This window comes from Canis lupus, chromosome 37 (assembly GCF_011100685.1).
Source record: "Canis lupus familiaris isolate Mischka breed German Shepherd chromosome 37, alternate assembly UU_Cfam_GSD_1.0, whole genome shotgun sequence".
NCBI classification, from domain to species: domain Eukaryota; kingdom Metazoa; phylum Chordata; class Mammalia; order Carnivora; family Canidae; genus Canis; species Canis lupus.
Genome location: NC_049258.1, coordinates 11,645,769 through 11,658,575, shown reverse-complemented (window position 1 = coordinate 11,658,575; position 12,807 = coordinate 11,645,769). Strand labels below are relative to the sequence as shown.

General features: G+C 37.6%; 1 protein-coding gene across 14 annotated transcripts in view; it reads right to left on the bottom strand.

Annotated features, from left to right (window-relative positions):
• CARF (calcium responsive transcription factor) overlaps positions 1–12,807 on the bottom strand; it is a 97,691-nt gene that overhangs the window by 84,537 nt on the left and 347 nt on the right. For 12 of the 14 annotated variants that reach the window (XM_038585420.1, XM_038585421.1, XM_038585419.1 and 9 more), the window contains exon 2: positions 8,401–8,567. The gene's annotated coding sequence lies outside the window, so the exon portion shown is untranslated. Of the gene's footprint in view, positions 1–8,400; positions 8,568–12,000; positions 12,455–12,519; positions 12,669–12,807 lie in introns of those variants that run through there. The other 2 variants (XM_038585409.1, XM_038585410.1) reach the window with 2 other exon arrangements.

Here is a 12,807-nt window from a genome sequence, read left to right as displayed (position 1 = left end):
ACCTACAACTCAAATAAAACAACCCATAACATCCCTATTTAAAAATGTACAAAGGAGTTTAATAGATATTTCTCCAAAGAAGACATAAATGGTCAACAAGCATATTAAAAAGATGTTTAAAGTCATAGTCATCAGAATTATGTAAATCAACGCAATAATGAAATACCAGTTGACAGCTACTAGGATGATAATACTTTTTAAAAAAGAAAACAAGAGATGTCTGAGTGGCTCAGTTGGTTGACTGTCTGACTCCTGATCTCAGAGTCATGAGGTCAAGCCCTGTGTTGAGCTCCACATTGGATGTGGAACCTACTTTAAAAAATTTTTTTAAAGAAAATAACAATGATGAGGATATGGAGCAAATGTAATCCTCATGCATTGCTGATGAGTATGTAAAATGGTGCAGGTGCTATGAAAAAGTTTCACAGTTCCTTAAGAAATTAAACATAGTATTACCATATGACAGCAATTCCACTCTAGGTATACACCCGAAAGAACTGAAAACCAGCGTCAAATATACACTTGTACATAAATTTTCACAGCAGCAATATTCACAAGAATCAAAAGTAGAAACAACCCTAATGTTCATCAACTGATAAACAGATAAACAAAATGTGTTACATCCATATAATGGTATAGTATTCAGCCACAGAAAGGCATGAAGTACTGATAGAGGGCAGCCCGGGTGGCTCAGCAGTTTAGCGCCACCTTCAGCCCATGCCGTGATCCTGGAGACCCAGGATCGAGTCCCATGTCGGTCTCCCTGCATGGAGCCTGCTTCTCCCTCTGCCTATGTCTCTCTCTCTCTCTCTCATGAATAAATAAATAAATAAAATATTTTTTTAAAAAAGTACTGATAGATGCCAGAACATAGATAAACCTCAAAAACATACTGATAGAAGCCAGACACAAATTGTCACACATCACATGGTTCCATTTACATAAAATATCCAGAATGGATAAATTCATACAGGCAGAGCGCAGGTTGGTAGATGCTAAAGGCCTGGGGAAGGCGAGAACAGGAAAAAAATTACCTATTGAGTATAAGATTTTATTTTGGGGTAAATGGAAATATTTTAGAACTAGACAGAGGTAATATTTATACAACACTGTGAATGTAGAAAATGTCACTAAACTGTTCATCTAAAAATGATTAATTTTAAGTTATATGAATTTCACCTGTTCTTTAAATTTCTTACCAAAAAGAAAAAACATATACATATATAAATGTGTGCGTGTGTTATGTGAGTAGGGCAATCAGGAAAATGTAAATATGGACTAGATATTTATTAAAAATTGCTTTTTTAGGTATGTGAATGATATTATAGATGAAATTATATGTTATGATGTCCAGGATTTGATATCCTCTTCTCTCTGTGCCTGCTACTGACCTGGGTTTTCTCTTGTGTGGCCCTATGTGGCATGCCTTCCCTTCTCTTAGGAACTGTGAGTAATAAACTATCTTTTCAGTGGCAATCATCTCCTGATTTATTGACCTCACCATATATGAAGAGAAATAAAATCTGTTTTAAAACAATCATAAAGGGCAGCCCCGGTAGCTCAGCGGTTTAGCGCCGCCTTCAGCCCAGGGCATGACCCCGGGGTCCTGGGATCGAGTCCCATGTTGGGCTCCCTGCATGGAGCCTGCTTCTCCCTCTGCCTGTGTCTCTGCCTCTCTCTCTCTCTCTCTGTTTCTCTCATGAATAAATAAATACAATCTTTAAAAAAATAAATAAATAAAACAATCATAAACATATGAATCCTAAAATCCTAAATAAAATCTCAGTGAACAAAATCCAGCAATAAATAATAAAAATAACATGTCTCATTAAATGTAAGACATCAATGGCTTTAAGTACACCCAACATGGGGACTAAATTTAGGGTACAATTTTGTATAAACAGTATGATACCAATTGCCTAAAACAGTACAATGGCATAAAAATTATGAAAATTTTTGAGATAAAATATATGCAAGATCTATGCACTGAAGTCCGTAAAACCTAGATAGGAGAAATTAAAGAAGACCTAAGAGAATGAAAAATACATACCGTGTTTACAGAATAGTTGACTCAATATTGTTAAGATACTGAATTGATATCTATAATCAATTGCCTACTATTTTTTTTTTAACACACAAGCTAAGCCTTTGGCTCAGGTCATGATCTCAGGGTCCTGGGATCAAGCCCCATGTTGGGCTCCCTGCTCAGCTGGGAGTCAGCTTGTCCCTCTTCCTCTTCCCCTGCTCATTCTCTCTCTCTCTCAAATAAATAAATAAAATCTTTAAAATTAAAAAAAAAAAAAACACCTCACAAACTGATTCTAAAACTCATATGGAAATTCAAAGGTTGGAGTGCCTGGGTGACTCACTCAGTTAAGTGTCCAACATTGATTTCAGCTCAGGTCATAATCTCAGAATTGTGAGACTGAGCCCAGGACTGGGCTCTGCACCCGGCATGAAGCCTGCTTGGGATTCTCTCTTCCCCTCACCCTATCCTTCCCCCGCCTCTCCCTCTCTTAAAAAAAAAAAAGTTCAAAGGTTAAAATAGCCAAAACAACTTTTGAAAAGAACAACAAAATTGGAATTCTTATACTACTTGGTTTTGAGACTTGTTATGAAGTTAGAATAATCAAGATAGTATGCTATTAGTGTTAAGACAGACAAATAGATCAATGGAACAGAAGAGAATCCAGAAACAGACCTTCACATATATAGTCAACTGCTATTTTTCTTTTAAGATTTATTTATTTGAAAGACAGAATAAAAGAGAGAGAGCAAGCAGGCGAAGGGACAGAGGGGGAGAGAGAGATAGAGAATCTCAAGTAGACCCCCTGCTGAGCACAGAGTCCAATGATGCATGATCCTGTGACCCTGAGATCATGACCTGAGCTGAAACCAAAAGTCAGATACTCAACTGACTGAGCCACTCAGGTGCCCCAAGTCAACTGCTTTTTGATAAAAGTGCCAAGGCAATTAAGAGAGAAGGGACGGTCTTTTCAACAAATGGAGGTGAAACAATAGCTATATGCAAAACAATAAACAACCCTTATCTCAAACCATATAAAAAAACTAACTTGAAACAGATCATGACCTGTAAAACTATAAAAGGTCTAGAAGAAAACATAGGAAAAAAATCTTTGTGACTGTGGGTTTGGCAAAAATATCTTAAACATGACACAAAAAGCATGAAAATAGGACTACAAACTAGACTTCATCAAAATTAAAAACTACCAGTTATAAAATAAGTAAGTCATGTGGTACTTGGGTGGCTCAGTTGGTTAAGTGTCCAACTGTTGGTTTCAGCTCAGGTCACAATCTCAGGGTTGTGAGATGGAGCCTGGAGTCAGGTTCCTTGATCAGCAGGGAGTCTATTTGAGATTCTTTCTCTCCCTCTTCCTTTGCCCCTTTTCCTATGCTGTCTCTCTCTCTCTAAAATAATAAATCTTAAAAAAAAAAAAAAAGATTTCAGGACACCTGGGTGGCTCAGTGGTTGAGTGGCTACCTTTAGCCTGGGGCATGATCCCAGGATCTAGGGATCAAGTTCCGTATCCTGCTCCCTGCAGGGAGCCTGCTTCTCCCTCTCCCTATGTCCCTGCTTCTCTCTCTGTGTCTCTCATTAATAAATAAATAAATTCTTTAAAAAAAGATTCCCACCCTCTCTCTCTGCACTTCCTCCCTGCTCAATCTCTCTCAAATAATGGTAACAATAAAAGGCACAAAAAGTACAGCACACAGAATATATATAGTCAACAGCATTATAATAAATTTGTATGATGATAGATGATATCTACACTTACCACAATAAGCATTTAACAATTATTTATAATTGTCAAATCATTATGTTGTACACCTGAAACTGCTATGTCATACATACCTCAATTGAAGAAAAAAGGCTATTAAAGCCACAAAAACATATGGAAAAAACTTAAATGCATATTGATAACTGAAAGAAGTCACTCTGAAAAGGCTATATACTATATGATTTCAAATATATGACATTCTTCAAAAGGCAAAACTACAGATCAACAGTTGCTAGAGGTTGAAAGATTTTTATTGTGATAAAACAATGCTTTCTGATACTGTAATGGTGGATACATGACATTTGACACAGGTTTTGTCAAAATCCATAAAATTACAGAATAGTGAACCTTAATGCAAACTGTAGATTTTTGTTCAAAATAATGTATCAATATTGGTTACCTTTAAGAAATATACCACACTAGAGGAGCCTGGCTGGCTCAGTCAGTGGAGCATGCAATTCATCTTGGGGTTATGAGTTCTAGTCCCAGGATGGGCATAGAGCTTATTTAATAAATAAAAATTAAATTTAAAAAATGTACCACAGTAATGCAAAACGTTAATAAACTGTGTGCTAGCAGATAGAAGAAGGACAGGGTATGTGGGGGGGTGGATACAGATATCTTTGTATTCCCTGCTTGACCTTTCTTTCTTCTTTCTTTCTTTCTATCTTTTTAAATTATTATTTATTTTAGAAAAAGAGAGAGCACACAAGTGGGAGGGGCAGGGAGAGGGAAAGAGAATCCCAAGCAGACTCCACGCTGAGCACAAAGCCCAAGGCAGGGCTCGATCCCAGCACTCTTAGACCACAACACAAGCCAAAACCAAGAGCTGGATGCTTAACTGACTGTGCCACCCAGGTGCCCCTTCTCAATTTTTCTGTAAATCTACTGATTTTCCTGTAAATGTCCCAACATACGGAGTAGGAAAATAAAGAACACCACTCAAAAAGAAACTTCTTACAAAGTTAGACTCAACTGAAAATAAAGTCCTATTGAGGGATGAATTAAAACTAAAATAATTGGGTGGCGCCCCGGTGGTGCAGCTGTTTAGCGCCGCCTGCAGCCCAGGGTGTGATCCTAGAGACCCGGGATCAAGTTCCACGTCAGGCTCCCTGCATGGAGCCTGCTTCTCCCTCTGCCTGTGTCTCTGCCTCTCTCTCTCTGAATGAATAAATAAATATATCTTAAAAAAAAAAAAAAAACTAAAATAATTGCTGTCAGGAATACAATTCAATTTTTTAAAGTAAATTAAATATATTGAAATATTCACTATCTAAACATAATGACATCAAGATTAAGAAATATTTTTGAGATGCACCTGAATAAGACAGTTGGTTAAGCCTCCAACTCTTGGTTTTGGCTCAGGTCATGTTCTCAGGGTTGTGAGATCAAGTCCCATGTCTGGCTCCATGCTCAGTGTGGGATGTGCTTAGGACTCTCTCTCCCTCTGCTCCTCTCTGCCCATATCCCTTACCTCACACTCTAAAATAAATAAATCTCTAAAAACAACAACAAAAAAACCAACAAAATATTTTTGAGAGCTTTTTGAGTTTTAAATATAAGCACATTATGAAAAAATAGATGAAGATTATTAATTTTTCAAGCTATATAATTTAATGCTTATTATACTAATTACTATATAGAATTATTAATAATCACTCCATATTCTGTGATGTAGAATTTATTACCACCATTTTAACAGAAAAGGAAATTGAGGCTTACTGCTCAAGGTTATAAGGTTATCAATTTTTTTTTTTTTTTTTTTATGATAGGCACACAGTGAGAGAGAGAGAGAGGCAGAGACACAGGCAGAGGGAGAAGCAGGCTCCATGCACCGGGAGCCCGACGTGGGATTCGATCCCGGGTCTCCAGGATCGTGCCCTAGGCCAAAGGCAGGCGCCAAACCGCTGCGCCACCCAGGGACCCCAAGGTTATCAATTATTGAGCGCTATGGTAAAGCACTTGGGTTTTATTTTGTTTTTGAAGATTCCATCTATTTTAGAGAGAGAGCACACAAGAGAGCACAAGCGGGGTAGCAGCAGGGGGAGAGGGAGAAGCAGGCTCCATTCCAGGACTCCAGGATCATGACCCAAGCCAAAGGCAGACAGACCCCAACCAACTGAGCCACCTGGGCGCCCCTAAAAGTTTTTTTTTTTTTTTTTATGATAGGCACACAGTGAGAGAGAGAGAGGCAGAGACACAGGCAGAGGGAGAAGCAGGCTCCATGCACCGGGAGCCCGACGTGGGATTCGATCCCGGGTCTCCAGGATCGCGCCCTGGGCCAAAGGCAGGCGCCAAACCGCTGCGCCACCCAGGGATCCCAAAGTTTTTCTTTTTATTTGCTTATTTGAGAGAAAAAGTGGGTGGGAGTAGGGGTTGAGGCATAGGGAGAGGGAGAAACAGACTTCCTGCTGAACGTGGAGCACACCACCATGCTGGATCTCACAACCCTGAGATCATGACCTGTGCCGAAATCAAGAGTAGGAGGTTTAACCAACAGAGCCACCCAGGTGCCCCTAAAAGTGTTTTATATATTTCATTTTATATAATCATTTCACAACCCTGTGATTCATTTACTTGCTCCAATTTACATAGAAGGAAATAAGACTCAGGCAATTAAGTAACTTTCCCAAAATTACCAGTATACTTAGTGGCTGAGCAAAGCCCACTCTTTGTTATTACAATAGGAATTTTATCAAACTAACAGAATAAAACTCCCTCCTTCTTTAATTAGTCATGGCTTTAAATCTTTTTTTTTCTGATAGGTTAACAAATTATAGATGCTAAAAAAATTCTTTGTTCATTTTGGTCTCAACTTTTCCTAATTGAAATTCAGCTAGAGGCCCTCCTCAAAGCACTCCTGCAAACAATCTAAACATCTCTAATCCCTTGAAAAAGCTAGAGTTCTAATCTTGTAGGCGCTGCAGTAACTGAGAAAACATTCTGCAAACAGATTCAAAAGCAGGACTTGGAAAAGAGTAGTGAAAAGTGCAAACAGCTTAGGAGAAAGAATTCTAAAAACCCACTACCAATCTCCTAATAGCTGTCCTGATCCTATTACAAATTATCCCTACTGGCCTACATTTTTTTTCATTTTATTTACTTTCTCTTACCCTAGCTGAAATTTTCATTGGAGTTAACAAGGATTTTCTCTTTTTGGGGGGACGTGGGGGGTGGGCAGGTAATGACAATCGTTTATTTTATACATTATAGAGAAAAATTTCTCTACTTATTTTTTATCTTGTGTGCCTCAAAAATACATGCAGCATGCATAATCCCAGGAAAAGCCTCAAAGTTGAGCCACAGTTGTCTAAAAGGCAAAGATTTATTAGGATTTTCTCTTAAAAGAAAAAACTCAGGTTATCTGGGTGGTGCAGTCGGTTAAGTGTCTGCCTTCAGCTCAAGTCATGATCCTGCAGTCCTAAGATGGAGCCCCCCATGGAGCCCCACATTGGGCTCTACACTCAGCGGGGATTCTGTCTCTCCCCTGGCTCATGCTCTCTCTCACTCTCTCAAATAAATAAATAAAATCTGAAAGAAAGAAAGAAAGAAAGAAAGAAAGAAAGAAAGAAAGAAAGAAAGAAAGAAAGAAAGAAAGAAAGAAAGAAAAGGAAGAAAAGAAAAGAAAAGAAAAGAAAAGAAAAGAAAAGAAAAGAAAAGAAAAGAAAAGAAAAAAGAAAAGAAAAGAAAAGAAAGAAAGAACTCTGGACAGAGTATCAGTCATTACCAAATTTGTGTGAATTTATATAGCTCCCTTCATTTAAGATGAGTTCAGAATAGCTACCCTGGAAAGCTTAATTTAAAGGTGAGAAAGCAAGTACACTTGAAGTTTACAACATTTAAAAGGGCTTCAGCAGAGGTCTGAGCTCTGCTGCAATGAAGAGGACAGAATAAATGCCCTAAGGAACTGCAGCAGCAAAGGTGGTGGGGATGTTGTTAACAGAACACTGCCAAACATAAACCACCTACTTCAGGACTTTGTTTAAACTGGAATTTTGCCACTCAAAGATATTTTTCCACTGTATTTTGAAACTGAAAACTCAAAATTTCCTTTTCAGTATGTAGATCTATACTACAAGTTAAAGAAGTTTTTTGTTTACTGGGAAAATGCTACTTAAAGTCGTTTCTTTATGGAAAAAGGAGCTTCACTATCTATTGACTAGTCCATTGTTGAATTGGAAGTTGAAAGTATATTTCTATGTTACAGACATCCTTTCCAAAAAAAATTTTTTTAAATTTGAATGAAGCGAAAAGAAAAGTAATACTACTGCCTCCCTTGATTTCCCCATCAAAATGCGTTAAGACTTTACAATCCTGACAACTGCAGGATAACTTAAAATATCCAATTTTCCCGTCTTATCTCAATGTCAGTACAAGCTAGATAGAAATTATAATCTGTAACTTTCAATTAACTATGTCAAAGTGAAGTTTTTAAGAAAGAAGATATTAAGTAGCTAGGTATAAAATGTTTTCTTCCAACTGGTAAGCACAAACAGAACGAAGTACCTGTATACCAAGTGTAATTTCATTTTTCATTAATAGATAATAGTTAACTTTTATAAACCTGTTACTTTCAATTAGTTAAAAATAAAAGTATTACCTTCAGATAGTAGTTCAAGTTTAAATTCAGGCCTCAAGCATTCTACTATTCTCAGAAACGCCCTCTCTTGTCCACTGAAGTTCCTCCTTTTGGGAGCACTAAATCATGGTATTGTGGCTTCATCTGTGTGAGAGCTATAATTACATCTTCACAGCAGCATTTTTTTTCTGTAATGAGAAGGTATTCAATGTATTTTCTTTTCCTACATATGAAGAAAACTATTAGATTTTACAGGTTTTATTATAAAATAGCCATTACAAGCCCAGTACAGTAGAACCCTAAATTGAGTTAGTTGAAGAAAACTAAAAGATTAGGACTTTCTTTACAAATAACTGCATGTATTCAGTAGTAGGTGACTTAACCTGTGTCTGTTTCCTTATCTAAAATTAAGCATTTGGGGATCCCTGGGTGGTGCAGCGGTTTAGTGCCTGCCTTTGGCCCAGGGCGCGATCCTGGAGACCCGGGATCGAATCCCACGTCGGGCTCCCGGTGCATGGAGCCTGCTTCTCCCTCTGCCTGTGTCTCTGCCTCTCTCTCTCTGTGTGGCTATCATAAATAAATAAAAATTTAAAAAAAATTAAATTAAATTAAGCATTTGAGGGGACCTCTGGGTAGCTCAGTGGTTTCGCGCCTGCCTTTGGCCCAGGGCGCGATCCTGGAGTCCCGGGATGCAGTCCCGCGTCGGGCTCCTGGCATGGGGCCTGCTTGTCCCTCTGCCTCTCTCTCTCTCTATGTCTATCGTAAATAAATAAAAATAAATCTTTTAAAAAAATTATAAAAAAAAATAAAATTAACCATTTGGATTATAGTTTTGTTTCAACTCATGTTCTGTATCTATTACCGAAACAAAGACCTCCCCAGCAAATTGCATTTCTATCATGAAATATTTACTAACAGGGCTTTTTTTTTTTTTTTTTGGAACCATAGAAACTTAAGAATAAAGGTCCCCCTCCCCAAACTACACCTTCTAAAAAATCCTGGAATTGATTTGACAAGGTTAGTTCTTAAGCAAACAGTAGTAGGATTATATAAACAGAAAAAAAAAGTATTACATGTATAGACAGTTAATGATTGGAGTTCAGAACACACACTAAAGCATTATATTTTGCTGTCAAATTGCTTTCTAGAATGTTTCACATCACATTTAAAAAGTGGATTTTACCTTATACCAACAGCAAAGATTAGAAACTGTTAAATTAGAAGTTTCATGTTTTATGGGGAAAAAGGACTTTTTATTGTTTATACATATTGAATGCATGACAGAAAACTATTCAGACCATAGTCACTCAGATCTCTGTGATACATTTTTGACCTACTGCTTTCGTTTAACAACGAATTTTATTTGTTCAAAACTTTAGAGGTAATCCTGTCTTAACATTCAATTATTTTGTTGTTTCCTCTACAAACTTTTGTATAGTAAATTGTATCTGTTAAAACCCATTACCTGAGAATAAATCCCCAAACAGGATAACTGGAAGATGAAGCCACTTTTAATTTAGTCCTAGAGATTCTCCTAATTCTAGGTACCTTTTAGTGTCCTAAAATTTAAAGGATCTTGAAATATATTCAATATCAGTGCCAGATCTTATAATTTATTAACATTAAAAAATGTTGCTCAAAAGTACTTTAGAAAATTAAAATTTTCTCATCTTCTAGGGTAGGTAAATGACCCAATGTTTCCTTCTACGATGTATGCCAAATTACTGCGAATCAGTGGTGTCAAAAATTAAATCAAGACTCCTAGTTCACAAATATTTGATAGAATAATTTATTTTTGTAAAAGATGGGTTTGGAAAATTATGTCAATATTAAAAATTTAAATGTATGCAAATATATAAAAATAATAAAAAGTTAAAATAAGTTAACTTTTCATTGAAAACTTAAGGCTAATGTTCATAATGTCTTTTATCTAAGGTTTGCCCTCTCTATAAACTTCCCTATAATCTTTGTTTCTACACAGTTCTTACCCTGTAAATATATACCTCTTTTTACCTCTTTGCAAACTGTACAGATTATTTCATTTAATCCTCACAATAACTGAGTTGGATCTTTGAGTCTCTATAGATAAGAAAACCAAAGCTGTCCAGTAACTTGCCTAAAATCACAGAGAGCATTAGAGCTCAGATTCCAAAACTAAGTTGGAAAAAACCCCCAAAACAAATAGGACTCTGAAGCCCATGCATAGTCCTCAGATCATACTATACCATGGCATTATATGCCAAAAAAAAAAGAAAAGAAACCCGTAATAGGCATATTTTCCAAGCTGTGATTTTTTTCAAGTAATAATGTGTCTTCATGAGGACCACAGTAAATGAATCATATAGAAAATCATCAAGAACAAAAAGCGTGAAATTAATGTTCTAAGAAAAACACTCAAAGTAAAAGCACACCCTAAGTACTGCATGGAAGGAACACCAAATATGACATGAGTCACTACTGAAAAAAACACCAAAGCCATCACAGTGGATGTTCAGTTTGCTTGGAACACTTAGAATTTTCCTTAATCAAAGGAAGGTCTTGAATGAAAAATGTACTTCAGTGGATTTAACATTTCTGCCTTGCAAATTGAAGTTTTATCTTATTTAGTATATATTTACGTTTTGTATCTTACTGTCATACTTTCCAATTCAAATTAAGATCAACTGATAATAACTATCTGGTATTGTACTTTGTTATTTTGGCAAATGTCAAATTAATGATCGATAAAATTTATTACACTAAACATATGTGTGTTTTGTTGCTGTTTCCAAGACTTTATTTTTAAGTAAACTTTACACCCAACATTGAGCTCGAACTTAACAACCTGGAGATCAAGAGCTGCATGTTCCACTGACTGAGCCAGTCAGGCACCCTTCTCACTATAAATTTTTAAAAGATCTTTTAACCAATGATATTTTATCAATAATAAAAAAACAAAACTATCTGAAACAGAACCTAATTATCTGAAGATTAGTTCAGGCTCTATGAATTTTAATTCAGGTAATTTTACAGCTGAAAACTCAAAAAAATCACTTAGGATCAAAGGAGAATGTTTAAAACTGTCAAATTTCTTTCCCATCTATCCAAGTCAGAAAACATGGATTAAATAGCAAGACTTCAGTTAAGAAAGTGTTTCAAGCTTCAGGTGATCTAAATTATTTAAGGCACACGATTCTCACCATTACGATGAGTCACGTGGTTAAATGACCACGTTTTAGATTACAGGTTCTATTTGCAAGCCCAGTCCTTCCTTTCCTAGGTAGGACTGCAGCAACGAGGGGTTTTTGTTGGTTTGTTTTGTTTTTTATTTCTCGAACCATGAGGCTACTTTCTCGTATTTGTTCACGTTGGCAAAGTTCCTAGTCAAACTGACATCTCAATGATAATGATGGTGATAAACTAAATATTTATTACGTGGCATTTAATTCTCGCAGTGACCCAAGTGTAGCACAGAGAGGTTAATAACTAGCTGAGGCATTCCGGTTCCAGAGCCCGCATTCTAAAAAAAAAAAAAAAAAAAAAAAAAAAAAAAAAATAGGTGAGTGAACTGAAAATAGTCCCACTTTCACTATCATTGCTTTCCAATAAAAGATTACTTTTCGCTTGCAATTGTTTAAATACCTCCGCGTAGGCTCTGGTTGATTTAAATACCAGGTGCCTACTTCACTGCAGCGCATCTTTAAGCAACGTGAAGGAAGAAGGCTTTCCTTGTCTTCACCTGCACACTAGACCGCTCTGCCCACAAATTCTGCAGTCCAGTTCTGCCTAATTCTAAAATGCTGTCTCTTGAAGTCCCCTACTTGCGGCTTTTTTTTTTTTTTTTTTTTGGGCGAACGACTTAAAAAGTGACTTTGAGATCTACATGGTATCTCTCCATCCATCCTCCCACAGCGAAACTAAATTCAAATTAGGGTTAACTCTCCGGACCATTTCAAGTCAGGCAGAGGCCTTTTAGGGAACTTCAAGACTTGGAGGGGGGAGGAGGGGGGGATCAAAAAGCGTAGGAGAATGTAGAGGAGGACGACTTCTAACCATAAAATATAAAAGAGCTCATAAAGAGGGGGGGATTTAAAAAAAAAAAGGAAAAAAATAAAAAATAAATTAAAAAAAAAAGGAAGAAAAAAAAAAAAAAACAACCACCCTAATAAGCGGGGCTCCTGGATGCGCAAAGGACCACACACCGGGCGCTCCCGCCCCGGGGGTCCAGGCGCGTCTCGGCGGCGGCGGCGCATCCCAGGGCTCGTCAACCCTCCTCCAGGCACCTAACCTCCACCTTCTGCAGCCTGCCTCCCCGAGGCCCACAGCGCGGCCCCGGGAGGGGAGGAGCGGGCCTCAGCGCGTGGGGCCCCCGGGCGGCCCCGAGGCGGGGCGCGGACCGCACCACCCGGGCCCGACGGCGGCGGGGGGCGGGGGCCAGCGGCGGCTCCG